This window comes from Denticeps clupeoides, chromosome 4 (genome assembly GCF_900700375.1).
Source record: "Denticeps clupeoides chromosome 4, fDenClu1.1, whole genome shotgun sequence".
NCBI lineage: Eukaryota > Metazoa > Chordata > Actinopteri > Clupeiformes > Denticipitidae > Denticeps > Denticeps clupeoides.
In genome coordinates this window covers 26,777,546-26,805,417 of record NC_041710.1, presented here as the reverse complement: position 1 = coordinate 26,805,417, position 27,872 = coordinate 26,777,546, and the positions used below count along the sequence as shown (strand labels likewise).

General features: G+C 44.2%; 1 pseudogene; it reads left to right on the top strand.

Moving 5' to 3' along the window:
• The window catches only part of LOC114788405 (adhesion G protein-coupled receptor L3-like), a 41,078-nt pseudogene extending 13,894 nt beyond the window's left edge, over nt 1-27,184 (top strand).
• Nucleotides 27,185-27,872: the final 688 nt, after the last annotated feature.

Sequence of the window (27,872 nt, the reverse complement as noted above, 5' to 3'; positions counted from 1 at the left end):
TGTCGCCCCCGCTCTCAAGCCATGATTCTGTTCTTCTGAAGCAATGTGGGCCGCATGTAATAAAGAAAAACGTGATGGAAAATGTCCCTTTCTTGTAATACCACTCTGTACCTCAATTTACACATTCAAATTTAAATACAGACATCTTGACTTTATTGTAAGTCACCCACATTGCAACACTCACTTTGTTTGGGCTCTGTCTGCTTTCATTTTTCATTAATAAGTTAATTCAAGAATAAAGAATAGATTTTTATTAAAAATGTTCGTGTGTTGTCATACAAGACTGATTGATATATAAAAAAGACAGTTTTCTGGTCCCAAAATATAAAGAGCAATATTAATAAATGATTGTTTTTCTCATTATTATTACTATAACACTATTAACATAAAAAGAATATTGAATCAGAATATTGATGTATATTTTAATGCTAAATGCTTAAATACTGAACCACCCAGATGTTTGTTGAACACATTCATATGAAGTTTAAGGACACCTCCTGCTAAGTGTGATTTTTGTTAAGTCTAACGATGGAAGACTGTTTTGTGCCAAATGCCAATGTGCCATATGTGCAGAGCACTAAAACCCAGAAGAACATACATCAGCTCATAGCAAAAGAGCCCACTCCTCATGTGTTGAATGCTTCGGCCTAATTTATCTGTCCTCTGTCTCCTGGATCGTTCTGCAGGTGAGATCCGGATGGCTTTGGTTCTCTACAAGCACCTCGGTCAGTACCTGTCCACAGAGAACGCAAGTGTGAGGCTGGGCAGTGAGGCCATGTACCCAAACTACTCCCTCATCGTCAACTCCCCCGTCATCACCGCTGCCATCAACAAGACACCAATAAGATCTACCTGTCTGAGCCAGTGGTCTTCACAGTCAAACACCTGCAGGTAGTGGCAGGGTACACACAAACAACATTCACCCTCATTACTCATAAAACTCCATTTACATAATGTTAGCAAACTCATATTTTAAAGACGTCTGTCCCCTAAGGCAACCAAAACCGATTTAAATGGAAATTCTCACTGTTCTGTTGGACTTGCTGATTTTCTGGACAAAAAAGGTCAAAGTTTACTTATCGTTTTTTGTTACAAAATGCAGAATCACGCGGGGGCTGATAGTGAGTAGGTTGAAACCAGTTTTTCTCTGTCACATCATGGTATTTTTGGGACACGTGTGCAGTGAGAGGTTCAAATGGAGAAAGAGGGCTAATGGAGCAATGGCATAGACTTATCACACTTTAAATGAAAACAGTCTCATGCCTGCGAGTATTTCACACATATTAATAGGTAATGTGCACATCACCGTTAAACATTCATGCTGCCAAGTGAAAAGCACTTTTACTCCTCATAAATATCTAGAGATGAAGTGCCTAACACACTTATATGAAACATCTTCAGCCGTGTGCTTTTTCCAAATATCAATTTTTAGTAAACATATATATGAAAGGGTCTTCACACCACTCATATTGGAACCATAAAGATGAGCTTTTTGTTGCAGGCATGTTGTAATTACCATCCGTGACAGAATAGGGGGAAAAAATCTCAATAACCTCCATATCACACTATCCTTTTTTTTTGCAAAGGATCAAGTAATAATGCGTCTTCAGACAGATCCATCCTTATGGTGTAAGTGTAATCTCATTAAGATGAGAGAGAACTTTCCCTTGGTGCAATATTACAGCACCACGGCCTGTGCTCCTTGTCTTTTTTAATAAACACAGTAGGATTAGAATTGAATAAACTGAGATTTAAGTTTTAGTTTTTTTTCCAGGGCCAATTGATGGGTTAAAAACTGCACTAGTAAGAAGTCTCACAATTCTGTCATGTCAGGATTTGGGGCTTGCATCTTTAAATAAACCTGTATACAATAATAATAATAATAATTACAATCACAATGTTGTTTGTTATTATTATTATTGGTGTTATTATTATTATTGGATATTGGGAAGTACCATGAACTTAATTTTTTTGTGTTTTATTTTTTTCTTAATTATAATTTTTCCACATAAAGCACTGCCAGACAGTGTCCCAATAACATATATTACATTTTTGGGCTAAATATATTGGCAGGAGTCCAGTAGAAGTTGGACTGCTGCAGAAGCGAGACTGTGGGTCGGCACTAAACCGTGTTTACAGACCAGTGCTGGCCTGCGGCTCTTAGTTTGAGAAATACTGCCTTAGATCACAGGTTCTCAAACTGTTCAGGATGAGTACCACTTCAAAAATGACAGGCTATGAAATTCAGTATCGTAGCCCTTTTTACCTCTAGCAGACAAAAGGCAATTTTATTCTTAATACGAATATCACACACTCTAAGTACTGCAGTCAAACACACAGCAAGTGAGAATATTAACTGTACCCCACTGATAATATTAAGGATAATATCTATGTTACATTTAAACACACAGCACACCTATGAATATTAACAATAATCTTAGCGTGTTCTGATCAGTACCTGTAGAGGGAGCCTGAGCTTGGACATGTACCTCAGTTTGAGAACCAAGGCCTTAGATAATGAAGACGTAATGCTGCGGCTAATAGATTGTGTTCTCAAAGTAATGCCCTTTGGTCATTAATAGATTCTTTTAAAAAATATATCTGTGCCAGCTGCTCAATAAGTCTTAATTTTTTTGTTTGTTTTCTATTTGACAAATTCATTGGACATATGCCAGCTATCTGTGCATGTCCTTGTTTCTTACACCAGAACTGGAATATTCCGGTGAAATACTGCCATCTATTTGATGTAGCGCATCATTCTCCAGGTGGCAAAATGTTACACATAACGTCTTTAAGAGTGGAGCACTGTGTGCACCAACGCCAAAGGAGTACAAGGCTTCCAAACTACTTTACTCAGTGGAGAGGCAGGCTGTCCTTCACACAAAAAAAAACAAAAAGGTGAAAAAAAAGCTAAAAGCTGATTCCACTGTAGAGTGAAACTTGTTGTGACTGATGGTCTGCCAGCCCCTCTAAGTGATTTGCTCCTATTGATCACAGATCTGTTTTTTTTTTTTTTTTCCTTCAGCAGCACTCAGAGGAAAACTTCAACCCTAATTGCTCCTTCTGGAGCTACTCAAAACGAACCATGACGGGATTCTGGTCCACCCAGGACTGCCGGCTTTGGGCACCAACCGCACGCCACACCAGCTGCTCTGCACCCACCTCACCAACTTTGCTGTGCTCATGGCGCATGTGGAGGTGAAGGTAAGAGGCCACATTGTTTTGCCGCTGTCTGTTTGATGGACGTTGAGGTCAAGTTAGATGGTAATTGGCTTTTAATGGTTTGCTGGGAGAGTGTCGATAGACTGCAGCATCAAATGTGTGCTGAGGGTTTTGTAAGGACACAGTTACAGTCGGGGCACAGTTCTGGTTGGCTGTGCCTTGGCAGCAGGAGCTGGAGTAGGGTGTGTATGTGTGTGTGTGTCTGTGGGCGGGGTAGTAGTAGATCCATCATTCGACTAATGCAGGACTGGCCTGGGTCATGGCCGCTGATGGATTGAGCCGACAGACCTTCTCAGTGCAGGGTGGGGTGCAAAATTCCCTCACATTACACTGTAAAAACACATTGGTGCACTATATCCTTTTAGCATGTGTTCTTTTATGACAATAGATACAAATGTTACCATAAAGAAAATGTATGCAATAAACAAATTAATACATCAGTAGGTGAATAAAATTATAATTACATACTGAAGTATGTACATATTTGGGCTGTCAGAATAAGGATGCTAATCATTGCATTTATCTGTGAATATTAAAATCACACTGAGGTCTAACATGCAGTTCATTAATTCATTGAAAAGTGAGAGAGAGGGAGATTTCATTGTTATTCAAATGGGAGCTCTGACACTCGCACAGTACAGGCCAAAAGTTTGGACACCTTCTCATTAAATGTGTTTTCTTTATTTTCATGATCATTTACGTTGGTAGATTCTCACTAAAGGCATCTAAACTATGAATAAACACATGTGGAGTTATTTACTTAACAAAAAAAGGTGAAATAACTGAAAACATGTTTTATATTCTAGTTTCTTTGCTCTGATTACTGCTTTGCACACTCTTGGCATTCTCTCGATGAGCTTCAAGAGGTCGATGCCTGAAATGGTTCTCCAACAGTCTTGAAGGAGTTCCCAGAGGTGTTTAGCACTTGTTGGCCCCTTTGCCTTCACTCTGCGGTCCAGCTCACCCCAAACCATCTCGACTGGGTTCAGGTCCGGTGACTGTGGAGGCCAGGTCTCCACTTTTTGTTAAATACATAACTCCACATGTGTTCAGTCATAGTTTGATGCCTTCAGTAAGGAAACTACTAATGTAAAAGGTCATGAGGGTGGTAGTAGCCTGGTGGGTAAGACACTCACATATGAACCAGAAGACCCAGGTTCAAATCCTACTTACTACCGTTGTGTCCCTGAGCAAGACACTTAACCCTGAGTGTCTCAAGGGGGGACTGTCCCTGTAACTACTGATTGTAAGTCGCTCTGGATAAGGGTGTCTGATAAATGCTGTAAATGTCATGAAAATAAAGAAAATACATTGAATGAGAAGGTGTGTCCAAACCTTTGGCCTGTACTGTACACACACACACACACACAGTCGTATTGTTGTTGGTGTATAGATTATGGGGTGAACATACAATGTTCTGAGTGGTTTCTTTTATGCATGTATGTAAATGTCAAGTAAATGTCACGGTGGACATGAATAATATAGGTGCTAAATGGAAGAGCACATATGCTTCTGCTCTTCGCCCTCCCTGAGGTGATGTATGGTTGCTCTGGGTGGATGAATGTATGACTATAACAAAGGAGGAATCTGTGTGCAGCATCTGTTCTGTCTTTCTTTTTCTCTCCCACCTACCCCTTCCTCTTTTTACTCACTCCCTATTTTTAACTGTCACCCTCTCATTGTTCGCCCCCCACCCTGCCTTCCCCTGCCGTCCCTTTTCCTCTCTCTATTTCTATGCTGCTATCCATCTCTACAACTCTTTTGCTCCGGGTTCTATTCATTTCTCCGTCCCTCCATCTCATATCTCACTCTTCCTCCAATTCACTGGCCCCATCCCCCACTATCTCTCTAACAACCATCTTCTCTTCCCCCCCTTGTTTCACTCCATTTATCCCTCTATTGCGATTTGCCCTTCTTTTTCTTATTACATTTTGTGTCTTCACCCACCCCCTTTCTCCCACATCCCCCTTTTCCCTTCGCTCGCTGCGCTCCATCTCTCCCCTCATCTCTCTCTACATCCCTCTCTCTGTGTCTCTTTATCGCCCGTGTAGAAGGCGGACCCCATGCACGACCTGCTGCTGGACGTCATCACCTGGGTGGGGATCCTGCTGTCACTGGTCTGCCTCCTCATCTGCATCTTCACCTTCTGCTTCTTCCGAGGCCTGCAGAGCGACCGCAACACCATCCACAAGAACCTGTGCATCAGCCTCTTCTTTGCCGAGTCGCTTTTCCTCGTGGGCATCAACCGCGCGGACCAGCCAGTAAGGGTCACGGCCTCGTGGCACAAGGGCCGACACTGTACACGTGATTGAAATAAACATTCAGACTTGGGTAAAGCATGTATAATATCATAGAATTCATTTCAGCGCTCCATTTTCTTCACTCTAGTTGGGGGGCTGGTGAAGTTGGACAGGGCAGACTGCAAATTTGGCAAAAGAGAAAAAAGGAAACTGAGGCACGGCTGAAGTCTTGGCGCGGTTGCATCGACGCTGGCGAAGGAGTCGGCTTCCGCTCTTTTATGGATTCTTTAATGCTGTGAATACCGCCGCTTCACACCAGGCTGGTCTAGGCCGGTGAATTTCCGCGGAGCGTAATGTTTCTCAACAGAGAATAAAGAAATAATAAAAAAGTTGTGCTGGTCAGCAGTCTGGCCGCCTTCTCAGTGGCCCTGGGTGGATTTTTTATTTTTTTTTTGTTGGAAATTTCTGCATGTGCAGCAGTTAAGCCCAGCAGAGAATTGAAAGGGACAGTGTAACAGAAAACAAATGGCTCTATCGGACGATGCCACAGTCCGCTTACACATAGTCACCGGCCAGGAGTGCTGATATTAATCAATATTTCAGATTAGTCGGCTCTGGGGTAGCGCACGGGAAGGATTAGTGCAGCAGCAGAGGCAGAATGGCCGTTTGGGGTCATGAGACAAGGTGTCTGAAAGTCAGCTAACAAATGAGCGCGTTTGTTTGCGATGATCTACAGAAAACAGTTCTGGACTCAGCACCGCGGCACACCTGAGCACGCTGCAGCGCAATGAATCAAAACTATTTTGAGAAAACTTGTTTTTGTCCTCAAACATGCCCTCCGATTTTCCACATGGGTGGAGCGATTCAACATTATAATAAATGAATGACGGAATCATCACTGGTCCTAAATTGCATCACAGTTATTGTGACCCACTCCATCAAGGCGTGGTGAGATATTGGGGTGTTTCTCAATGTCAAGTATCCTTGGCAGGACAGGTCCTAGCAAGGCATTCGAACAACACACAATGGAACAGCCTTGCATTTATAGCCGCGCATAGGATTGTGGGTATTAAGCGAACATCAAGGATACTTATATCCATCCGTGAAAAAATGCTCTGAACTAAGGACATGGCCCTTGTGCGGATTAAAAGGAGCTTTTCTTTTGCCAAGATTTGATTAAGTGTCATCCTTCAAATACTTCCTTCTTTGACATTGAGAAACACCCTCTGTCTGTCCCAGGACTCTTTTCAAAATATAACTGTTAAAATTATGAACATTTTGATTGTTTTGACGTTTGACTGCTGTTGAGATGATTAGGGGATGTCATTATTATTAATATTGCTACTGTACATGAATGAGATGTACAGCCTTAATCTAATGAGTTATAATGCATTTGTGAGTTCTAAGCCTGGTGCCTGTAATGCAAACAACGCCGTTGCACTTGTGAAATGCGAACCTTTAAATATTTGAGCTTTAAAATGGCACCGGATCAGATCCCGCCAGAGGAGAGACGCACGGCGAAGTGCAGCGATACGATTACATCAGCAGCAGGAGTGTATTTGTGTTCTGATGAGTGCTTTAAATTGGAGAAGGTGAAAGCGACTGTGTGTCTCAGAGGGTGTTTATGTGTGCGTCGCTGGTTGAGTGTAAGTGACAGCAGCAATATTCCCAAACATTGGCACGCCTTCCGTACACACAGTCAAACACACAGACATGCATGCTCCCGGGTAGTTCAGGAGAAAACATCTTCATACTCAATATACAGTGTGAGGCCATTTAGCCTCATTTGGAATAACTCAATAAAAATGTATAGCCTTGAAAATGTTCTTTTCATCTTTGTTTTATGCTGTAATTTTGCAGCGATCAGAGGCTTGGGTTTTTATGGTTTCCTATGCTGTTTTCAGCTGAAACTAGTACAACATTTGAAAAGAGAACACCCATTGATTCTTGATTAAGTGTCTTGAATAAGTGCAGCTGCTGCTGAATCGGCACTGTCCTCCATTCACAATGAAGCTAACATGATTAATTGGTGACAGGCTTAAATTTTCATTTTTTTTTTTAAGTGAAGTTGTATTGGTGGCTGGTGCTTACAGGTTTCTGACCTAGTGGGGTTCTTAGTGTTGGCTGAGCAGGAAACTACCATTTTGGTGGCAGCCATCTTGGCTCAAGACCTTATCATGAAATTTATCCGACACTGTTGTGCACCAGTGCTTTGTAATCCAAATCTGATCTTCATACCGGTATAGTGTCACTTGGATGTTCACAAAAATCGTCCAGGGTACAGAGTGGCAAACAGATGCGAAGAATATCCTGCTCCTCCCGCCTCCACTCAACACCGGCAAACACCCTTCAGAAAAACCACGCCACTGAACATCTTTCAACATCATCGAAAGCCACAGTTCTGGCCAGCATCTCTCAGATACGTCATTCAACACCCAACACAATCCAAATTTGTCAAACCCTCTCAAACACCACTCATCGGCAGTGCCTGCCGCCCGGCGTTATTACACACGCTCGCGTCGCTGTATCGCCCGCCTGCCCGCGCTGTTAATTACCACTCCTCCGTATCACTCTGACCCTTCCCTCACTCCTCCCTCCCCGCTTTCGCTCCTCCGCTGCGCCTCAGAGGGAAAAAAAGGAGGATAATCTGCTAATTCCATCAGGAAATCTAAATGCTGCTCTCGTGGCACACACTCGAAATGCTCTTGTGCGTCACCCGGTGAGAGAGTTCAAAAGAAAAGAAGCAAGAAGAGCATTTAAAGGAAAAGCGCCCGTCGCATAATTACAGTGCGCACAGGCGCAGCCTCCATCGAGGCCATGTGCTGTTTTTGAACCGTGCCGCGATCAGTCTCGGCACAGGGGACGCATTTGTCATTATGAGCTTCCCAGCTACCTGTCAAAGGGGAGCAAAGCGAAGCTTCACCTAAAGACTCGATCATTAATATCTTGTTCGCTTGCATTCTGTTCCGACATGAAGACAGTCCCCAGAGAGGGGCCAGTGGTGGCCTAGCGAAGGCTGGGGCAAATGCAGATGCCGCGTTTCGTTGTGTGATCTGCACTTTGAGTGACGAGAGTGAACAGGTAATCCAGGCAGAACGTGGGTTGATGTGGTCTGGCAGGGATGTGACTCTGAAAACGTCAGGGGCATGGCCACTGACAGATACTCGCTTGGAACCTGGCACCAATAACAACTCACATGGTCCATGGCTCAGAGAGCACAGAGGCTTTTGTTCCAAAATGTCTCGTCCAGCCACAGTAAAATGATTCCATTGTGCTAGCGTCCATCTCAGGCGAGACCTTGGGGAGAGGAGCCGCTTCTGAACAGTGTTGATTAATGGCTTCAGTGTTGCTTTAAATTGTATTTGGTAAATTAAGCCTTCGATTAAGGCACAAGCTGAGGACCACTCGCTTTTGGCAAGTTTTATTCTTCAAGAGCTTAAATGCATTCTTATCTGTTCACATGCTTTTAACTGCATTCTTACCATTTCATATTTTCTTGAATATGACTGAATGAGTTTACTTCTTTTTCCTGTATCCTTGATTTGGGGTCACTTGCCTCATATTGCTGCGCTGCCTTTCTTTCATGTGTATATTGTATACATGCACTTAGTATCATGGCAAATGCACCCATCGATTTGAAATAATTTGTGTTGCACTAAAAAAAGCATAAAAATGCAGGGTCAGATGACTGTTTTTGGATAATCCACATATTAATCATTTTTGTTGGACTGCTTTATTATCTGCTTGCCTGGTGGAAAGAAAGAAAATTAAGGACTTTTTTTTTTGTGAAACTAATTTCCAACTAAACGAGAGGGGGAAAATGTCCAATTAGCCTTTCTTTCCCCTTATTTCTCGAGTGTGCCAGCAGTGGCATTAGCAAGCATTCAGTTGCCTTCGATTGATAAGGAATTCCAAATTGTGCAGAGTGTTTTTTTCTCTGCTGTATACATGCAGGCCATCAGCTGAGCTCAGTTCTGCATTTTTACCCAGACGTATGGTTTAATGCGATGGTGTGACACGGAGTATTCCCTAATGCCTGGAACCTCAGGATTTCTTACCAGGTTTTTTTTTTTTTGGAACTGCTGCCTTAAAAAGGGAAAACATTCAAGTTCATATGCCACATCAGATTAAAAGAAAGGCGCCTCTGCTCTAAAGGGGCTTTACATCATTCTGTGTATGTGTGTGTTCACAGATTGCCTGCGCAGTGTTCGCTGCACTGCTGCACTTCTTCTTCCTGGCCGCATTCACATGGATGTTTCTGGAAGGTGTGCAGCTGTACATCATGTTGGTAGAGGTGTTTGAGAGTGAATACTCTCGCACAAAGTACTTCTACCTGGCGGGTTATGGCGTGCCGGCTGTTATAGTGGGGGTCTCGGCCGCTGTGGACTACAGGAGTTATGGCACGGACAGAGTGTGAGTATTACTGGCATGGCTTTTTTTTTTGGGTGGGGGGGTGCAGGGCAGATGGAAGGACATGTGTGGCATGGAATTCCAGAAGTCTAAATCAAGAGAATGAACATTAAAATCCATTTTTCAACATTTTCAATATAAATTACTCTATAAATTATATACATCAGTTTGTGGCCTGAATTTCAATTATACATTTCTCTCCAATTTTAAAATAATATACTATATCTCTCATTTATTTATATATTTGTTTATAGAGTTCTGTATCTCTTTATTTTTTGTGATCATGTTCGTCACCTCTGTATGATGTCACCTTATTTTAGGTAATCATGTCCCTTATTGAGTACTGTGTCATTTATATATAAAGGACCCCCTAAGGGGATCAGACTCAGGTAGCAGGGCATATAAATAGCACCTCTGTTGATCTCAAGGGAGAAATGAAGAAGCAGTGCATATTGGCATGATGAGGGAGCTGCCCACGTATGTGGCAGTAATTCTCAGACCAGTTGACCTCACCTCATTTTCACATAAAAATGTAAACTACATTGCATTGTCTAAATTGTACCATAATAGTTGCTGTTGTAGTTCAGTTCGTGGACAGCCCCCAGGAAGCCTATATATGAGCTTCTCCTTTCTGTCCTCATTGCTTAATTGTCTCCTATTGTCTTCACTTGTGTCTCAATGCCCTCTCACTCTCCTCAGTCCTGCTGTGTAGTCCATCACATTATCCCCCTTTTTCTTTACTTTTTCATTGACTGTTTTTTCTGTTTCTTTTTTGGGGGGAAATAAAGTGCCTCTACTTCATGCCCTAAAAGGACAGTAGCCTGTATTAATCTCTACAAGAATACAATAAGGTTCATGTTTTTTAAGATAAGACTTACATATAAAAGCTAGTCATGTTACGTTGTCTGGCATCACAGTGGTTTGTGATGCAATGTACAGAATTTTTTTAATGCACGTCTCTTGTGCCTGAACGTCATACAACACACAGTGACTGTTCTCTTAGTAAGAGAACAGAACTAATTGTAATATTGGTGATCGATCAGACAGTTGCAAAAAAATAAAAGCACAGAAATAAATATCATCCTCACTGACACCGAACGGACAACATTAAATTACTCTCACTCCGACAATGTATTACTGTGCTATTTGAACCACCAAAGGGTTGTCATTAGTCAACTTAATCAATAAAATCAATCTGACAGTCACACAATTGACAGATAACCGACTGATTGATGTGTGCTACACAAAACATGCATTCAAAGATTAGTTCATTTCCTTTCTCGGAGTGAGTAATTGGCTGGAGTCACCCCTGCTGGATAGAGAAGGTGGATGGCCGGGTGAACATACTTCATTTATGGATTTCTGTGTGTGTGTGTGTGTGTGTGTGTGTGTGTGTGTGTGACTCTTTGTTTTGTTGTGTGTGTCCCCAATGGTGTTTCATTACTGTAACCCTGTACTCCCGTCCTGTACAGACCAGCTCTTCTGTGGTCTCCCTTCAGGCTGAGGTCAGGGGAAGCCGTCCAGCCGAACGTACAAAGTCCTTGATGTCATAACTAAGGACACATTTTTCTCCTCTTATTTATTTCCTGCCCTCATCCTTCAGTTATAAGGTCTATTGAAGCTTGAGCTCGACATTCTTCAGATCGCAGCTCATTCATTAGGGATGAATTCATTTTAAAGTAGCGGGTACAACACTGAGAAAAACTGAAAAGCATACATTACAAGAAGAATAGCACACAAAGGAATAGACTTCTTACCCAAATACAGTTCACATCATTTTTATTCATAAAATAATAAACTTTTTAAAGGGCTAGGGTGTTTTTGAAGAATTTTTTTTGAGAATGAGATCATGGATCTACCCACTGCAGCTGCATCTTACAATAATAAAAATATACTATAAATGCCCCCCAGGAGTTCATGTCAAGTGCAATGCTGCGTTTATGGGGGTGTTGTTTTTAATGCAGGTGTTTAAGGAACCGCAGACTGATAATTGTTTGAGACGTGTCTCGAGAAAAAGCTGCTGTGAGCCTCATGCTGAGATGACGGAAGTGTTGGCAAGAACATTAAAGAAGAAAAATATGTGTCCTTATTCATAACGTCACACCACCCCCGTCCAACTCCCTGAGTGTCGAGTTATACATTTTCCGCCGGGAAAAAAAAAGCAAAAGATGTGCTAATGTAATACCGTGCGGCCTTCAAGAATCATTTACACCCCAACCATGCACATAAAGGCAATTTAATCACGAAAATTAAATTAACCCCCCACCCGCAAAACAGGAAAAATAAAAATAAGAGTGCGAATCTCACAGGATGGGCTAGCGTGTGACACGATTCCCACAGCGCTGACCGACTGCTGTGCAGCGCTGATACAAGGGTAGAGTAACAGAAGCAGAGACCTGAGAGCATGGTACTATTTGTCTTGGTGAATGGTTTCAGTGTCGACCAAATAATCACAGATAAACAGCACGGTATTGAGAGATAAATACATCAGACTGGATTCTCGGCCATTTATACAGCTGTATTATTGTACATTTCCATTGTACCCCAATTTTATTTCATCCTTCGGACCTCCCAGGTAATTAATGGTTTTGTACACGATAAACCCCAAAACCTATACATTTTTAGAAAACGTAAAATAATGGTACATTTTGTAACTACACTAGAATACTGGAACATACTGAACACTGAAAATAAGAAGGATTCATTTCAGGATCTAGAACCAATGAGAACCAATGGTACTTGTGAAAGATCAGAATGCAGCTCTGGTGGTAAGGTCTACCACTTCCAACAATTCACTTGCTGCCATAGTGACGAGATAATCAATGTTATTCCTTTCGCCTGTCAGTGGCCATGATGTTATGTGTGATGCATATACAGTGATATGCGATATGTAATTACGCTCACCCAGCACCGGCACCTTTGGTCTGATTTAATGCTAAAGCTGAACAGAAACCGACAGGCACCACAAAACCAGGGAGAGAGGCTGCAGTTGTAGATGTGCTGTGGATAAAATAGGCCCCTCAACAGCAGAACAGGGATATAAGCCTGTCTCTGAAGGTCACTCTTTTGTCCCAGGGTGAGATTGGACATATGGGCATTGACTTATTGCTAGCCCTGAGCCATTGGAATTTCTATTCACCACACTGGATATGAAAAAGATGAATAATTTACCAACAAGCCATGAATCAGGCCCGCTTTTCTGGAACATTAGGCTGACCTGCAGCAGCGGTTTTGTTGAATAGGAGCTGGTAATTCTTAAAATTATCTGTCTGGATATAATGGAGCGTGTTTGGCTAATTAGGCCTGCTGAATACGCACGATTTAAGACTGTTGAACAGGTTACAGTACAATTATTACACATTTGTGTGCGAATGAGTGTGTGGGTGTGTGTCCTTATATGTTTGTTATACATCTATTGGAAGTGTGTGTGTGTGTGTGTGTGTGTGTGTGTGTGTGTGTGTGTTAATTACCTGAGCCCCTAAATAGCTTGGCAGGGGTTAGCACTCATGATTTAGCTTTTATACAAGCATGCGCTGTAAAACCTCCCCCTCTCCCAGCAGGAGGTATTTTATTATTTTATGTATTATTTATTTATTTATTACCCATTTTTGTCAAGAGCCTATCATTCTCTGTCACTCACTGTGTGATGATGATTGCCCTTGGGCCTGCTGACGGTAACATCCCACCCTCCGCCTCTCTTCCCATGTACAGATGTTGGCTGCGTCTTGACACCTACTTCATCTGGAGCTTCATTGGCCCAGCCACGCTGATCATTATGGTAAGCCGTTTCCCGGCAGTGGGTCCCAGAGGGAAACACTCCCAGCAGGGGTTCCCAACGCCCCTACTGTCTGTGTAACGGTGGAGGTTGTCACAACCGCAGACAATGCATTCACTTCGCATTCAGGAGACAAACCCGGGCACATCTTGGGCACAAACGTCACACGCGCACACTTTCCTCTCCTCTGCTGGACGTATCCTCTGTGCCCTTTTAATAATGATTTTACTCACGGCTCGAAACAGACAAACACATTGGCTGGGTTACAGGCGGCTCTGTTGGTTGCGCCAGGCTCAGGCAGGCAGCAGAAACAGATAATGGCCAGACGAGGACATTTTGCCAATTAGATGAATGTCACAACGTGTGCCCATGATACCCACTCATGACAAAATGTCAGCGGGCCGTCACCGATAACTGCAGAAATAGAGCGGATGTGCGCCGAACGCCCCGGCAATCAGACATTTCTGTAAATTTCCGGGAAAACTGAGAAAAAAAGGAAACGGTGGGCCGATATGAGTGCTGAGATTTGATGGCGAAGCTCTAAACAGTGTCTGTGTGTGTGTGTGCACACACTCCATCTGTCCTTTAGGAAATGATGCCCAGTTTTGTGCATTGACTCTGAAAGGCAAGGATGCTTATGGAGTTGAATTCTGTATCTGTGTGTGAATTTATGCTGATGCTGATCAGTGTGCATTAACCAGAGAAAGCAAACAGCGTTGCATAGACGGAGAGAATCATGAAGGTTAGACGTTTGTGTAATTCTGTTTTTTTGTTTTTTTTTTGTCATTTCAGCTGAACGTTATCTTCCTAGGGATAGCCCTTTACAAGATGTTCCACCACACCACCATCCTGAAGCCTGACTCCGGCTGTCTGGACAACATTAAGTAAGACTTCATCTTGTCTGCACTGCCTTAAGCGCCTTTGATTTCTTTGGGTCCTCAGTGGGCATTTATGTCTCTGCGCTGCTGCCATTACTTAATCTTCCTCATCGTTTCTATCATTTTGAAATTTCCCCCGTATTCCTCAGAAACGTCCATTGGGAAAGTTTCCTGAAGTCTGCTCTGCGTCCACATGGTTTAACTTAAACAGCCCGAACCCTTTCAGACCATGGGGGAATAGAACTGCAATCTGGGTTACTTGGCTTTTTTCATTTAACTCACCGTTGTTTTGCTTAATGTTCACAAGTTGGGTGACGCTCAGTCTTGAACGTGGCCTCAATTGAGAGCACAGCAAAAACGTAAAAAAAAAAAATCTAAATTGAGCAAATGGGGGACCAAGATAGAACGATCTGCGTTCTAAACTGAGACCTCGTCCATGACTTCACCGCCTATCGCTGTGTTCTGTTTCTGCTTTGTCATGGAAATAAGGCTTCCGACTATTTTGAGCAATGGCGCTTGTATCCAAGTATCTGTCGTTTAGTTTTTTTTTTTTGTTTTTTCTTCCACACCAAATGTTCCACATCGCCGGGGAGACATTCCGTTCTCAGCTGCATGTGCATTTCATCTTTATTTTCAGTTTATCTCATATCTTGAGTTTCTCTGCTTATTACTGTTGTTCTTCCTTTCATTTTCTTGGTTATTTTTCCCCCTCTGCACAGCCTCTTTTTTTTTTCTTGGTTTTAGCCATCGCTCATTGACACGTGTCTTGTTGTGGATTGGCACCGGTAAGGGTCTCTATAATTCCCGCTCAAAGAATCACGCAAATAATTCTAGTGGAGCCCCAGCTTTGCTTTCCCCCTTTATGTGGTTCTGTAGCTTTCACCTATGCGCTGTTGTGCTAACACCCTACCCACTAGAGAACACCCAAGGCCACAAGGTTATAGCGCTAACGGTGCCTGTAGTGTCTGTCTGTGATATCTTATTACCTGAGTGTTCGCAGCGCGCTGAGACTAATCCAGATTTATGAACAGGGCCCGGCTACCAGGATTAATCTAAGTCTTCCTCTAGGTTTTATTGGAAAGTTATGTCTTGCCTCAGTGGTGCCATAGAGGAGCAAATCAATCAACTTTTCCTATCTGCCTTCACTCTCTCATTTCTTTTCTTTTTTTTTTCCCCTCCAACCTGTCCTTCCCTCCGACCCTCCTGCACTCCAGAACTTTCATTCTCTTTCATCCTCTCGCTTTCATGTGCTCAGGTGCTGTGTCTCGCTTCCTTGCTGTGTTTTGTGACAGCTGTAGACTGTATGAGACAGAATCCAGTCCCTCCAGGATGTCGGAATCGCAATAAATTAAAGCAGATTCAACCAGCCCCTGTGAATTCTGGGACACTTTTGTTCAGTTTTGTCCAATCACAGCAAACTTTCCTGCAAATTGGACCAATAAGCAAAAGGCATACATCACCAAACCTTTGCAACCGCACATACACACACATGCACACAGGAGACCGGAGTTGTCATGTGATTATGTGATGGATGCACTTATGAATCTGATCAGATATTACAAATGTTTATGAAAATGTTTACATTTTTGTGCATCCTCTGACTAATTGGGAACAGCCCATCATCACATGTACAAAATCACAAAATGCCATTGACGGTACAGCACCATATGTGTGCACACTCACACACACTCACACACACTATCGCAGACTGGGAAGCCAGAAGTGTGACACAAATGTCTCACATTTGTCAACAGAACTGACTTCTAAATTCTGACTGTTTAATTCTCACCGGAACAAGCTGCCACTGGCTTTAAAAGAATTATACAAAGAAACAAAAAACATTTTCATTTTCTAACAAAAATGCAGAAAAACATCACAACATGCATTGCCATTTAAAAAAAACAGAAATCATCTGGCACTTTTGGCCCCATCAACCTTCAGAAAGTCTGAGAAATCCTGGACGGACTGAGAATTTCTTTGCTTGTAAGTTCCTCTCTGTGTCCTTTTTTTTTTCGGCCAGTGTATTTGGGCCAGAAACTCACTGCAGCCACATCCACCTGCAGGAATACATGAAGAAATAAACTGCAAAAGAAAGAAAGTGTTTTATCCAGACATAGATTTTTTTTTTTTTTTTTTTTACGGCAGCACAGAAGAACAACATCAGCAGATCACCATTATCATCTGCCTGCGCCGGGTCTTTATCTTCATCAATACCACTGACCCGCGGCAGTGTAACCTTGTATGGGCCCACAGAGGACGAAGTCAAGATTTTATTAGAGATGAACACGAGATGAACTTATTAGAGCGCTGCTGCCGCTATACGGTCCGTAGCCGCCACCTATCTCCTCTCGTCCATGCCGACCCTGCTCACTGCCTGAAAGTTCACTAATCAAATTAATAAATGAGACAGGCGGGCCAGCGCGACCTTTGAGGCAAAATGACATTTTTAAATTGAAGTCAATGGTCGCCACTAAGTACAGACCCCTGATACATTAGTGCGGGGGCTGGAGTGGCATTTGACTTTTTGTAAAAATGATGAGAGCCCACGAGGTTCATGGTGAGACAGCATCACGTGTCCACATCGGCCCATAAGCCCCCCTGACGTGAGAATTCATTAACGTAGCACCTCCAGTGCCAGGGTAGGGTTCGGGTTTGGTGTTGATGTTAACTGTGTCCTTTGTCCCCCCCTTTCCAGGTCCTGGGTGATCGGCGCCATCGCTCTCCTTTGTCTGCTGGGCCTGACCTGGGCCTTCGGCTTAATGTACATTAACGAGAGCACGGTCATTATGGCCTACCTCTTCACCATCTTCAACTCGCTGCAGGGGATGTTCATCTTCATATTCCACTGCATTCTGCAGAAAAAGGTACGGCTAATCACCACGCTGGCGGTCAGCCCCACTTCCAGGCTTAACCGCTGATCGCCCGCAACTAGCGTGGCTTTTTCTACGCTCGTCAGCATGGTATGGGAGCGACGGGTGAGGCACTCCTTTTATTTGGACAATTAGGGCTCTTTCGCATGGGAAATATACGCGCCAAAATGCGGGTCCAAACGGACAGCGAGCACTTAACTGCTGTGTCAGCACTTGTCATCAGTCCATTAACCACAAATTAGCAGCTATTCAGCAACCCAATAAACAGTTCTGTAAACACGCTCATATCCTGTTAACGGCCCTTAGTGTCGGGCTTCGAGTTACAATGTCCCATTTAGCCTTTAGTAACGCAACTATCGTCCTTTTTTTCCGTTCCAGCAGGCTAATGGTCTAAACAATATGGGAAATATGCGGTTTCTGCAGCCCATCCATCATCTGCTGCTCCGAGGGGATTGTTGTGGGGCTCTGGTTTCACGCAGATATGAGGGCGCGTGGGCGATTAAGTCGTGCGCATGTAAATGCTATTTTGACTGTAGCGCTGTGTCGTACCCGGAATGTTTTGGGGGAAGTCACTCCAGCCCCGGAGTCGTGGGACGCGACACTGCAGAATCCCGGCCGTATAAGCAGAACGCGTTGTGGAAGATATCAGCCAGCGTAATATCATTAAAAAGCAATTAGGCATTTGTATGGAATGGAATGGATTGGGATCGCTACGCTGATAAATCCGTCCACATTAGAGAGTTTAATAACGATGACACTGTTTGGATTAATAGTGTGTTTTTTTTCGTATGGCTGAGGTTGCGCGTGAAAAACTAGGTGAGGAAGGAGTTAATGGGGAGTGAGTGAACACTAATCCAAGGTGTTGCTCTGGCTCACAGGTGCGCAAGGAATACGGCAGATGCCTGCGAACCCACTGCTGCAGCGGGAAAAGCGTGGAGTCGACCATCTCCACCTCCAGCAAGAACAGCACGGCCCGCACGCCACGTTACTCGACAGCCTCACAGGTAGCGCACACTGGCATAAACACGCCAAATATAACACGCATCCACTTTACGGCCACAGGTATAGAACAGAGGCACACACAGACACACCGTACTTGCTATACCGCCCAACCCGTAACCGAAGGGTTGTGGGCTCAAATCCCGATCCGCCACACACTGCTCCCCGGGCGCCTGTCATGGCTGCCCACTGCAGCCATGACAGGCGCATGGCTTTTGGGCACGTTTCGCAGCTGTGCATCACAATGACGAAAACAATCACTTTCACCCTCGCAAACATTTTATTCACAGAGACAATGCTAAAAATGATTTGTTGATTATGTAATGAGACACGTAACTGACTCTGGAAAGAACACACACACACACACGCAGAACCGGAGCCTCACATTACGCCATGGGCGGCGTCCAGCCACAGAACTACAGAGCACATTTACCTAGAGTATGTGCACCCAGGGCACAAGATTAGCGAGGCTTTACACTCAGCAAATGACATAGACTGACACTCTCACATACAGTCTTTCCTCGCAAGAAATAATTCCCGAGAATTATTCCACCTGCACAATGCTGCGTAATAGGTGTAACACTTACACATACAGACACACACGTTGCTGCTTTAGGGGCAGTGGTGACCTAGTCGTGCGTTAAGGAAGCGGCCCCCGTAATCAGAAGGTTGCCGGTTCGAATCCTGATCGAGCCACTGAGCAAAGCACCGTCCCCACACACTGCTCCCCGGGCGCCTGTCATGGCTGCCCGCTGCTCACCAAGGGTGATGGTTAAAAGCAGAGGACACATTTCACTTTTTTTTTTATAGTAGTAGTATACTACCAGGTTATTCAACACACAAACCACACAACACTCCCTACTGCCTGACAAACTACAATCACCACAGCATGCACGCACACTGCTGTGTGTGTAAGTGTGAGTGTGTGAGTGTGTGTATGCAGCATAGTTAAAAAGACAATTAACCTCCTGCACACCGAAGCTCCTCGGGTATTTATGCTTTGATATATTAAGTTCCACTGAACTGTGCTTAAATGTCACACCATAGTGTACAATATAAATCACAGGGCCTTGAGAACACAGACAATCTCCCGCGACGACGCATTCTTAAAGATTCACTTTGTCCTCCACTTCCAGCGCGGTACCCCTGTGCCTAGTTTGAGTTTTGGTAGCAAAGCGCCTCTAATAAGCGAGCTGTTGCCGCCCCTCTCAGCTCACTTCTTCTGTGCCAGCGTGATGTACGATCAGCCTGGCTGGGGTCTCCAAAGCCCAGCCCAGAGTTCAGGCCCATGGTTCAGTCTGCCTTTCACCACGGGCTTGCAGAGACCAGAGCGGCACATTTCCATGGCAGAGAAGATGGGGAGGGGAATTCAGTGCCTTGACCCTGTCTCTTCTCCCTTTCTAATTTCCAGAGCCGAATCCGCCGGATGTGGAACGACACGGTGAGGAAACAGACGGAATCCTCCTTCATCTCAGGAGAAATGAACAGCTCAGCAACTCTAAACAGAGGTGAATTAGCTGGTCTGCGGCTTTCTAGCTTCCCTTTTTCGCCGTTTTCCGTTAGGACAACAATACTTTGTGAATTTCTCCGGAATAATCTTTCACATGATCAGCTCATCCAATTAATTCTGTTGTTGCCAAACCAGTCTGAAACCACAGGATTCGTATTTGTAGCATGGTCTGCTGAGACCATGTTAACAATGGAAATTATACCCAGTGGGTTGCGGCCAACGTCAACAAAGCACTGCTACGCCTCCTCCTGAGGACGGCCTTAAACACATTATTTACATTCTGTGAAAACATTAGAGCTCCGGCCAGTGCAAAATCCCCCCAGAATGCTGCATTGTTGAATTGTTGAGTTGCTGTGAGACAAAACAAAAAGCTGAATATAAAAGATGAGAAAAATGTACATTTCCTCTGCTTCTTAAATCTGATTGGCTAAGCCATATTGAAGGCGAAAGTGAAGTGATTGTCATCTTGAAGCACAGCACACGGTGAACTCAACGAAATGTGCCCTCTGCATTTAACTCAGCTCCATAGTGAGCAGTGGGCAGCCATGAAAAGTTGCCCTAGCGGGTAAGGAACCGTAAAGGTTGCTGTTTTGAATCCCAAGCAGCCAAGGTGCCACTGAGCAAAGCACCATCTCCACACACGCACCTGTCATGGCTGCCAACTGCTCACCAAGGGTGATGGTTAAATCCAGAGGACACATCTATCTATTTATTTGACATTATAAAAACTCAATATCCTGATAACACTTGAATTAAAGGGCTTTTCTGGCTGCTTTTATATTTTGTCTTTCTAGATTGACATGTTGCTAGGCAACCACAACACTCAATGAATTACAGTACTTCAAAGGAAGTTTTGATAATATGTTTCAACGTGTAAACAGGTAGATCATGCATCACACCACAGTCTCAAGAAAATAAAAAAAAAATCAAATGCTAAAAAACCTAACTTTACCATGAGTAAAATTGCTGTGGTTACATAGATCATTTCCTCCCACCTTGAGCCTATTGCATTCATTTGCATTGAATTGCTTCAATAGCCCACACATTAGACCTCTTTATTAAATTACTCACTTATTCACTTACCTACTGAGAGGAGAGCTGGTGCAGCCCGAGTCGCGGCTCTGCACATTTTCGTCCTAGGACGGTGCCGTCAGCACATGCTGAAGCAAATCGGATGTAAACATGCACGCATCGGCATGGCCACCTCTGCAAGCTCATTGGCATGCTAATGACAGGAGACGGGTGTGGCACTGGAAATTCTGTGCCCGGTGATGGAGCAGTCTGCCCTGGCCTCCATACGCTCTAAATCTGGGTGATGTGCCGGATTTCCACGACACTAATAAGCTGTTAGTGTGACAGATTGATGTTGGAGTGAGAGTGTGAGTGTCAGGATGTGAATAATTATGCACTTACTGAGCCTGTCCAAGGACTCTCTCCCGCCCTCGCTCTCTCTCTCTCGATTTCCCTCCCTCCGTCTCTCATATGCACTCCCCGTCTTCTTTTTTCTCTCCTTTATATCTCCATCTCTCACTTAGGACAGGTAGAGTTTGCCGAATTGCAGTGCCAGTAGAACAACAAAAAGAAATCAGCCTTGATGACAGCGAAGCACCATTTTGGGCTTTTAAAATATGAAATAGTCTTTCAGTGAGCGGCCGTTAATTTCAGGAAATCACATTCATTTTCCGCAAGTGCTATTAACGTCCGCCTTCGAAGTAGCTGGAGTAGCCCGGTCCAAATCCCCTCCCTTTGCATGAAGAGGAGCGACCCAGAAAAGCCAAATGGCCAACTCCCGTTTTTTTTTTTTCCCGAATGCAGCTTGTTGCCATGGCACATGCTTCGCTGTGTCTTGTAAATTTGTCCAGGGCCCCGACTTCAGCCAGCTTTGTTCTTGCTTCATTTTAGTCAGGGCAGGTGAGGTTTTTTTTTATATTATTTATTTTGGCAGCATATTATCAGGGATGAATTGACCCTGCCCACCCCCACGTGTGGCCCTATACAACCGGCCAGTTCCGGTGGAAAAAAAAAAAAGGGATAAAACGCTGACCTTGCCCCGCCCGCTGAAGTGCACTTGCGTGTTGTATGCATAAAGAGGCGGTAAAGACTGCATGGTAGCTGCATGAAGCATTTGTAAAGACTGGTGCAACTGGCCTTTTTTCTTTCACAGATGATGTCATGGTCCTTCCTCACGCAGCTGTTACAGCCTGATGTTCACGTGCTGTTTCCTGTATATTTATGTGTGTTCAGAACGGAATGTTGTACATGATGAATCCTCCTATTTTTTTGCATCTTCCTGACGGATCTCTCCATGTTCTCTCTCTCTCCCTCTCTCTCTCTCTTTCTCACTTGTTCCTTCCTGTCCCCCCCCCCCTTCTCTCTCTCTCTCTGCCCCCACCCTCCCCCATTCCCCGTCTCTGGATCTGTTGTCTCCTTGTGGCTGCTGCAGGTGCTATGGCAAACCATCTTATCACTAACGCGCTGCTGCGGCCTCATGGCACTAACAATCCCTATAACACTTTGCTTGGGGACTCAGCTGTCTATAACAACCCCTCAGTGAGCATGTACAACACACAAGGTGTGCCAGCGCCGTCTTCTCCATGTCCCGAGCCTGCGCGCGAGCTGGAGGACGCCTGACCTCTCTGAGCTCCGCAGACACTCGGGGTTTTATTTTATTTCTTTTTTTTTTTTTTTTTTTTCTCTCTCTCTCAAAGAAGGTCGTCATGACTACCAGTCGGGATTTAAAAAAAAAAAAAAAACGAAAGAAAGATAAAACTGTTCTAAAAGACACACTGGGCTCTCTGCGGCTATTAACACAGACCAGCGGAGGTGTGTTGGAATAATACTGCAAAAACGCTGCTGATATTCGGGAAGGTGCCAGTATATGGCCAACTGCAGCCAGAACCATATACAATAGACAATATAATTTTTTTCTTAAATACCACCAGGATTAAAAATATACAGTTTAGTCTAGTGGAATACATTGAACACGCAATATGGAACAGTTTCCATACAACAATACATATAATGGGCCAGACTGTATAATTTTTGACATATTAGAATGAAACGGGTGTTAGGTTAACTGTTAAGTTACGTTACTCTAAGGTTAACTGTCACAGCACAGAATATAATTGGACCAACGCAATTTTAAAATGGAAAAAAACAGATTGCTGGCGGAGCGGCTGTGGAAATATTTTACAGCCTTAATCCTAGCACTTCCTGTGCAATTTTTGCAGCACTTGAAAAGGATGTTTTTTGTTTTACGTTCTATCGGGCACCATTAAAATAATTTATTTGAGAACTTTAAAAGTGATTGGCTGGAATTTGTTCAGGCAAATCCCATCAGTGTTCAGAAAATCTGAAAAAAACTCATATTCGTCAGTAAATTTGACATCCCAGCTGGAACTCATGTGTACCAGACATTTTGTAGCATCATTTGTGTGCTTACCAGCTCTTGTGCTCTTGTGCTGTGCTGTCATATGTGGCTCGTGTTGTGTTGTATTGTTCCCCGGTGCTGGTTATTAGTAATTTTTTTTTATTGTGTGTGTGTGTTTTTTTTTTTTTGTCGAGAAAGTATTTGTTAAATATCTCGTAATCTCTTTAAACATGCACTGTTCTCCATATAAATCCACAGTTCCTTTTAAGATTACTTCAACCGTGCAATATTAGCTCAGTATGAGTTCAAGTGGATGGAAAACCCTGTTTTATTGCCTTGGTTCTGTAATGCCATCAGATGATAATGCAGGGACTGTTTGTCCCACTTCGGAGTCTCTAGGACTCCGTTGTGCGTTGTGTCTGCCCATGTCTCAGCGGGTGTGTATTTAGTCTTCTCATATGTGCAATATCTGTGTAATCTCACACTGTCTCTCTCTCTTTCTCTTCTCTCCACCACGCTGTTCCATAGCTCCCTACAGAGACTCAAGTACGCGAGTAGCATGTCCTATCACTGTTGAGCATCATGTGTGAAGCGACCTGGGGTTTGCTTTCTCTTCTCTTCCTACGGGGCTGCCAAAAAACCCACTCACCATCAATAAAATTCATTATTTAACAATCAGCCCAATTCCAAAAATCTTTAAATGATAAACTTTTCTTCGAAAGCCACTCTTATGAGTTTCATTTTATTATGGTATTGTGCTGGATAAATATGTTCTACATCGTGTTCCTTGTCCAGAGCAGCTCCAGCTGGCCGCTCCCATCTGTATCATAATAACATAATAATAACAGTAGCAGTTAAGAGACAAATACAGGCACTTAATGATATGCGACCAATCAACAAGCCACCTATCGGCAGCGGGTGAGAGAAAAGAGCGCATACCTGCCAGTGAGCATTTATTTACTTGTGTTTGTCTTTTATCCGTGCCTGAAAGTCTTGTTTCTATTGTCACACAGTGTTACAGTGTCATTTATGTGTGTGTGTGTGTGTATATATATATTATTTTTTTTGCCTTGAGTCAGACATAATACTTATTTTGATATCTGCCAAAGAAAATAACATTGAAAGAAGTCCTTCTAGCAGGACGTAATTACGTAAGAAAAGTGGGAGGTAGTTTGATTGGAACCACGTGTGGAGGGGCTTTCTCTCACATCCATCCAAGCTAGTCACGGTCCGGACGGTTAATGTACTCTCTATCCGGGAGGAGGAGGGGGGGGGGTTATCCCGGCTCAAACCCAAATCTTTTGTCTTGCCTCCAGAAGGAATCCTCAACAACGTGCGAGACTCCAGCGTCATGGACACGCTGCCGCTTAACGGCAACCACGTGAACAGCTACACCATGCCCGTCGGCGAGTACCTGAGCGACTGCGTGCAGATCATCGACCGCGGGTACAACACGCACAAGGAGACCACGCTGGAGAAGAAGATCCTCAAGGAACTGGCCTCCAACTACATCCCGTCCTACCTGAACAACCACGACCAGCGGCCCAGCGAGCACAGCCGCAACCTCGTCAACAAGATGGTCAACAACATCGGCAACGGCGGCAGCGTGGGCGCCGCCTCCACCCTGGGCGGAGCAGGAAGCGGAGGCGGCGGGAGCAAGGACGACGGCATGGTCCTGGACAACCCTGCGGCATTCCCCCACGACGAGGCCGGCGGACTCGGCCTGGACATCATCCGGGAGGAGTCGCAGGCGCCGCTGCTGCCCCCGAGGCCCCACCCCCCGCCCGACCAGCACCAAACCTTGCACACCTTCTCCACCAGACGGAGGCTCCCGGCTCAGGAGAACAACGAGAGCTTCTTCCCCCTGCTCACCAACGACCACTCGGCCGAGGCCGCCGGCTCGCAGGCGCACTCGCACTCGCCGGCGCTGCCGCACAGGGACTCGCTGTACACCAGCATGCCGGCGCTCACCGACCTCCCGCACAGCGACATGATCAACGGCATCCACGACGACGAGGACGAGGAGGACGAGGAGGACGAGGAGGAAGGCAGCGACCTGCAGCTGCCCAACGGCAAGAGCGGCGGCAGCATGGACGCCGAGGACGTTTACTACAAGAGCATGCCCAACCTGGGCTCCCGCAACCACGTCCACGACCTGCACAACTACTACCAGATGGGCCGCGGGAGCAGCGACGGGTTCATCGTGGCCCCCGAGAAAGAGGATTCGTCCCCAGAGGAGCCCCCACAGGACCCCTCCCACCTGGTGACAAGCCTATAGGCAGGTACCTGGGCCACTGGACTACCCAAGGTGTGTGTGAGTGTGTATATGCGTGTGTGTTTATGCGCAAGTGTGTACGTGTGTTGTCCCAATCCTGCGAGGACCAGGGCATCCTACCCTACACCTTAGAACCACGAAACCATGACATTCAGGGCATGGGGCTGCGAGACGAGGAGGGTGGTCCGGACGCATCGAGAGACATTGTCTGGATGTTGACACGTACCCGCGTTCCCACCTCGGCAGTGGACACCTGTCTGGCGTGATCCGTTTTTCTTTTTCTCTTCGCTGAACTCAACATTTCCTGTCTGCCGACTGGTTCGCTCCACGCCCGGACCCCCGAACGGCTCCGCACGGAGGAGCTCACCGAGAAAAACAAGTCAGCTGCGGAGTTTTGTCCCACTGACGGATTTGATTAAGGTGCTGGACAGCGCTTTGCAGAGAGATTGGAGAGGAGTTCAGGCTACCTGCCATACGGAGTATGTATGATATACATGGGAAAAAATTACACAAAAACATAAACATATGTATCATACTACACATTTCTTCCTTACTGTTGAACTGCTGCATTCCTCCTCGCACATTCCTGCAAGTTTTTAAATCAGCGTTTTATTTCTTTAAAAAAACTTTTTTCTTTCCTTCTCAATTTTCCTTTCTTCCCAACGTGAGTGAACACCACAAGGAAAAGCATTTTATAATCACAGACTGAGCACGCATCTAATCTTACCCCCATTTCTTTTTTCATATGCCTTTCAGTTACTGGGAAAAAAAGGTAATACAAAAACTGCAAAGAAATATAATGAATTTCTATGTAAAATGTACAGATACAAAGGCTGCATATGATAATATGCATTTCATGTTTTTTTCATTTTTGGCTCCGTCTTTTTTCTTTTGTCCGATCGTGTATATTACTAGAAACGTATTTTTTGTTCTCTGACACTCCATTATTTTACATTTTTTTAACCGTACAGTGCCACTAGGAGTGATCCTTGCTCTCTATCATCTGTTCTATCTCTCTGTCCCTCTTGCTCTCTTTCTCTGTCTCTCTCTCTCTCTCTCTTTCTCTCCTGCTTAGAACAGAACAAGCTCCACCCCAGTGCATTCATCACTTTTTTATTTCCCTACTGTACTTATTATACCTTTGTTTTCTACTAAAGTAGACGTAATCTAAAAGGGACACGTGGCTCAGCTACAACATTGAAATGTTTTTTGGGTTTTTTTTTTTTAAAGCTGTGACATGCAAATCATATTAACTTAGCAAGTGACTGGACACCCGCACATTCGTAGAGCACAGAACTTAGTGGTGTTTTATTTTCACGTACCGAGAACGATGTGTTCATAGGCCAGAAGACTCTCAAACAGGCACACCGGCATATCACACGAAATGAAGCAAATAAAAGACAGAAATTTAGTTTGAGATTACCCGGAAGGGATAAACACTGATTGGGTGGAGAGACTGGGTAGACAGTAGCTTGCACATACAAACGATTACTTCCCTCACACCAAAAAGTCGACATCCCAAAGGATATGATTCTGTTTGTTGTTGTTTTTTTCTTGGAAAAAAAATAATAAAAAAATCCCAAACTTAATGGAAGACGACCAGACGTGACATAAAAAAAAAAAAAAAAAAAAAAACGCACTGATCCTTTTTTTTTTACTCTCATCAGTACTACAGTAATTAATGATTATTATTTATTCTACTATTTTGTATGAGTTTGGGAGTTGAATGATATCATAACTAATATTTGTTGTAACAGTGAAAAGTTGTTTGCCAACAAAATAAATTATTGAGTAAAATTTACAACATTTCACCCAAGAGAGCTGTGTGTCTTTCACTCATGTCTTTTTTTTCCCAGCGATCCTATAGTCAATGAATGCTGCAACGCAAAGAGTGGCGGCACACGGATTTGTTTGTTGGTGTGTTTATTTATTGATGCCACACTCAATTAGACATTTGAACATCAGTCCCGCAGCGAAGGTGAATGGCCTGGATGAGAAGCCGGACGCCGCTGCCTTCATGGGAAATATGACGATTCGACTCATTAATTATGCGCCATTTGGTCAGTCATCCAGAGCAAACAAAGCATAATCACCACCTATCGATTTCTGTGCCGTGCTTGCACACAAACGGCACAAAATGTCAAGTGGCCCTGCCTGTCAATCATGTCCCTTGGCCGCGTGTGACACGTCCTGCATGTACAGCAGTCACAACTTGGGACACTAGAGCCGAGAGTCTTTGTACAGAAAGCAAAAGGGGAGAGCGTCCATTGTGGACTTATTCACCACAGAGGTGGAGCTACAGGTGTAAATATCAAATGACCGG